Source organism: Octodon degus, unplaced genomic scaffold, assembly GCF_000260255.1.
Source record: "Octodon degus isolate 3935 unplaced genomic scaffold, OctDeg1.0 scaffold00024, whole genome shotgun sequence".
NCBI lineage: Eukaryota > Metazoa > Chordata > Mammalia > Rodentia > Octodontidae > Octodon > Octodon degus.
The window spans coordinates 1,735,015-1,740,460 of NW_004524600.1; the positions used below are offsets into that span (position 1 = coordinate 1,735,015).

The 5,446-nt window shown below is 41.0% G+C and overlaps 1 pseudogene; it reads left to right on the forward strand.

The window, feature by feature from the left end:
• The first annotated feature begins 948 nt into the window (after positions 1-948).
• The window catches only part of LOC101568638, a 56,173-nt pseudogene continuing 51,675 nt past the window's right edge, over positions 949-5,446 (forward strand).

The window sequence follows — 5,446 nt, forward strand, 5'->3', positions numbered from 1 at the left end:
GATAGCCTTGCACACTACCACGATGGGAAAAGGTTCCTGTGTTAGAAGAAGCCATTCAAAGTAATGTAATAAAACCTAATTATCGTAGGCTTACGAGAGCTTATCCAAGAAACATCCTGTCATTTTAATACCCGGTCAGGATATTAAAGATATTTTCATATTGAAAAGCCTTTTCCTAATTCTCATCTCTGTGACATTGCCACCAACTCCTTATTTTCAAATGCTATCACCTTAGGCCCAGTGACAATTTTCTATGAGTGCAGAAAGGCAAATACAAACAATAAGTAATCATTACAATTACTTTCAAAAACAAAGCAAATCATCAAAGAAAAAAATCCACATCAGGTTTGCTCTCAGGGCTGCAAAGATCATGACAGAGTAGAAGGTTGACTAAAAGAATAGTCTCCTTTGTCTTAGCCAAAGCTTTCTTTAAGTTTGGGAGACTGAATGTGCTCTCACTGTGTCAAGATTTACTTACACATGGTTTGAAGCTCTATGTTAAATAAAGAGAGTATAGGTCTCACCCCAAGGCCTCTGTGTCACGTGAGGTCCACTTGTGCCCCATGGACCCTTGTAAGCAATTCCTACCTTTTTCTTTCCCTTCAGCTCTTTCTCCAGTTCCATATAACATTAAGTTCAGTAGGTTCGGTGAGTTCATTTCCCAACATAACCTTTCAGATTTCTCAAATTTAAATTTCTGGGTCTGCCTTCCTGGCTTTTCCCTGCAGTATCTCAGCTGTGGCTTCTTGGGCCTTGAAAACATTATTCACATCCTCTAACAAGTGCCAAAAAAGGTGACCTGGGCATATTTCTTTGACTTTTGGGAAAGTCAAACCTGCTTATACCTACGTTGATGTGATAGTCTGCTTTACCAAGCAGTCTGTGGCATGCTGTGGACATGAATACCCTCTTAACTTGTCACGGAGAGCGCTCTGCCCAGCAGCCGCGATGACGGAAGTCCAGTGCAATGTAAGTATTTCGGCCTAAGTGCCTGAGAGATTGTGGTCAAGGGTATGATGCTTTCCAGCAAACATCAGGTACATTACAGAACTACTTCTAATAGTCCTTTGAAAAAAAAAAATAGGTAATATTTTAAAACATAAGGACAGCCTATCCCCCACCCCAAACCAAGATCATGGAGGGACACAGAAAAACCAGGGTTAAAAGTGAAGCTGGGGCAGAACTAGAAAGCTGTTGGGAGCTCCAGTCCTAAGGAAGTGATGCTGGGTTACAGCACATGTTATCTGAGCTGGTGTTCACCTGCGAGCTGAATAGGCAACTCGTTAGCACGAGTGATTTCCCCATCCTCTCCGGACCTTGTGGAAAGCACCTTCCAGACTGTCAGGAGAGATTGGCTTGCCTTCTTTCCCTAATTCTAAAGCTTTTACAGAGGACACTGAACTACTGTTTTTTTTTTTTCCAAAAACAACTTTATTGAGTTATAGTAGCCATAGAACAAATGAACACTTTAATCAGTGTTGAGGCATGATTATTACTGTGAAACCATCACCCCAATCAAGATAACAGATGGCTCTATCACCCCATGCTCCTCCTGCCCTCAACCTCCATACCCAGTCCTCTTTCATTTGGCTTAAAACAAACCAGCAGAGGGTTGAGGGGGGAGGGGGAGGAAGAGAGACAGAGAGAGAGAGAGAGAGAGAGAGAACACTATTTAATTTTCAAATGCTTCCTGAGTGTGCTAATTTAAACCTTCTGAAGCTTGAGGGTTTCTCTCAAGTCCATGTAAAACATTCACAGCAATCTGCTTAGTTGTCTGGTACACTTTTCACATTGAAAAAATGAACAAATAAAATGCAACAGAATTCCAAGACAGCAAAGAATATATTTGGCTTGTTAAACAAGCATAAGGAAAATGTATTTGCTTTAGCTAAAAGCCATGGAAGACATTCTTTCCTAAGGAAAGAGAATGTGCCAGGAACAGCTAGACTCCAAGATGGTCCAAGTCTTTATTAAAAAATGAGAGGTGGCATTGCTAAAGGAAATACCTGCTCAGATAATAGAAATAAACCCCATTTCCCTTAAGTGGAATACCTTCTGTGTCCACCACGGTATCACTTGTACAACAACTTCTCCACTGGCACATTAACGATCTAACTGGAAACTCTAGCTCAGAAAACAGTGCTGAAAGTTTATCCTTGTTTGGATTGCATTTGTTTTGGGGGGAAAAAAACCACAAAATCTCCTACTTTGTTTCTCTAATGATGGGACACTTTTGGAAAAACATGATTCTAAATGTTTGGAGATTCTTCCATTAATTAACTACATGAACCTATATACAAGTCATTTCAGTTTAGCTCCTCATTGGTATAATGAGAGAACAGAACTAAAAGACTCTTGCACGTTCCTCAAGTTCTGTTTTACAGTGTGTGACCTTTCTAGGAATAGCTTTGCCTACCAAGGGACTCAGCTGTTTCAGATTTACCCTGGAGTAGAGAGAAGTATTCACCCTAATTCCTAACTCCCTCTCCCACAGGCTGTCTCTGTCACAGTTATTATAATGGCTATTATACAGCCTTTACACAACTCTGACTGATTTAACCAGAAAACAAACCAATTACATTTTTAAATACTCCCAGAAAACAGGGAGAACGATGGCACAAAATACGCATGAGAAAATATCATGAGTAGAGCTCGGGGCCAACTGTGACATGGCCTTTAACAGCAACCACCATTGCATCAGAGACAGAATCCTCCTACGTCTCCATGTCTGTGTATCACCAGCATCCAGTTCAATTCCCGAAGTCCAACACTTCCCAGACATGTTAATGCTACGGCTTTGTAGAGAACTGAATTTTGACAATACATGGTGACAAATGACAATATATGCTTGTGATCTGGGGTGACATGGCCAGAGCCTCTGGCATCCCTATCCCCACCAGAATTTTCTAAAGGCTGCAGAATCCTCCATCTCAACATTGTTGTAATCCACTGTTAATCTATTACATTGCTGTAGCTCACTGGTTGGGAAGCTCTGACCTAAGTGGTTGAGTCACTTAGTTAAGTCTAGGTCATGCCCCAGGCTGGGACAGCACATGCCAATTTTTAGCTTTTTCATCTATAATTGGGAGACTTCCAATAAACCTCCCATAAATTGGGAGACTTCCCAAACAGATGGATGCTCCCGGGAGGGGAAAAGAGATGTGGAGAACTTACTCCTGGACACATAGTTAGCACAAGGATGTTCCAACAGCACTTGTGCTATAGGACAGTGGGCATTCCAGTTGGACTTCAAAAGGGCCTGAGGCCCTATAATCCTAAGTTTCACCTGCCTCCCTCGAGGTACTCAAACAGCAGTGCTAGAGTCAGTGATCAGCCTTTCCTGGGTATCATTGCACAGATTGCCCCACAGACCTGGGCACTGGCATCCCTGTTTCAGAGGGTCGTGTTTCTGTCCTTCTTTGACCACATCTTTTCTCAGGCTACCACAGAGGCCACTAGGGAACAAAAGGAGTGTTTCCACCCTGAATCCATACGGCCTACCTTTTCGAGATGGCTCTGGAAATCCAGACTCCAGAATTGCCTGTCCAAATGACCCAGAGCTTACTATCCAAGTGCTGAGCCTCTATCTATGTGCCTAGGATACGTACCCTTTTCCCCCCTTCACACAACAGCACATGGACTGTGACGCTTAGGTGTGAACAACAGAACCAGAACCCTGTCTCAGAATAAAAGATAAAAAATTTCCACTAGTGGAACAAGGATGTAACTCAGTGTAAAAGCCCTGGCTTCAACCCCTCGCATCATTAATCAATTAATTAATTAATTGAAATGGAAAGTACAAAGTAAGAAGAGAAAGGCTGGGCCACAGGGAGAGGACCTTGATCTGGGCTCTTGTCTCAGACTTTGACCCTATTACAGCCATTCACAAGAGGCCTTGTACACTAGCTTCTCTGTAGAACTAGAGACCAACTGGCTACAAAATTGTGAGGTCACATCCCATGAGTTACAGCTGTCCTGAACAAATTTCACAGCAGACTTAAAACTCATAACCCTATCTCCATAAAACAAATACTACTAGCTGTAAAAGATCAAATAAACACTAACACTGTCACAATGAGTAACCTCAACACCCCATTTCCACAAAGAGATCAGTTAAAATTAAAAAAAAATCAATAGAGAAATACCAGAACTGAACCATACCCCTGAGCAAATGGACTTCATAGATAATGACAATGTTTTATCCTAGTACAACAGAATACACTTCTCAGCTGCACACTAGACTTTCTTCAAAATATACTAATACTTCACAAAGCCTGCAAATGTAAATACAAAAGAATCAAAATTACCCCATGATTACTAGCAGACCATTGTGCAATGAAACTACAAAAACTTACGAAAGAAACCACAGAAAATTTAGAAACTTAACAACACATTTCTGAACACTCAATGGGTCATAGTAGAGATCAATCAATAAATTAAAAAATTTCCAGAACCAACTGACAATGACAGTATAACACACTAGAGCGTCTGGAGCCTTGAAGGAGCCCAAAAAGGGAAGCTTATTATTATTATTACTGATGTATTTGGCATAGGGTCTGTGGGATCTATAGGGTCTCACTACGTAAATTGGACTCGTACTGATTCTCTTTTCAACTTCCCAAGCACTGGGATTACAGGCACACACCACCACTCCTAGTCTCAATCGCTGTCTCAGTGCGCTCCAGGGGCAGGCCCAGCATGGCATGCCAGGGATTGAACCCCAGCCCCTGTGCAAAAAGGGAAGCTTATTGTAATAAATATTTATGTTAGAAAAAAGATGAACTGGATTGGCTGACACACACCTGTAATCCCAGCACTTGGGAGGCTGAGACAAGAGGATCACTGTGAGTTTCTGGCCAGCCTGTCCTACATAGTGAGTTCAAAGCCAGTGTAAACTACCTAGGGAGACCATGTCTTTAAAAAAACAAAAAACAAAACAAAACAAAAACACCAAATAGAAGGGGAAAATAAAGAAAGAAAAAAGAATACACTCAAATAATAAAATGATGACTCTCAAAATGATGGCCTTAAAAAAGTAACAAAAATCCAAGCCCCAGCTGAATTCAGGAGGGAAACCATAAAAATAAGAGCAAAAATTGATAAAACTAAGGCTAAAATAAAATGCAAAGAACTGCCAAGCAAAGAGTTGTTTCTTTGAAAGAGTAAGCAAAATAGATAAACTCTTAGCCAAACTCATCAAAAGAAACAGAAAATACACCTATCAATGCAATCAGAAATGAAAAGTGCAGTGCCTGCCCGGCAAGGATGGGGTGCTGAGTTCACCTCCCTATCCTCTAACTCAGAAAAAGAAAGAAATTAAAATGGTCATTAGGGAAGATGAGGCAGAAGGGTTGATGAGAGTTCAAGACCAGCCTGAGGTACACAGCAAGACTCTGTCTAAAATAAATAAATAAATAAATAAATAAATAAATAAATATCACAATAG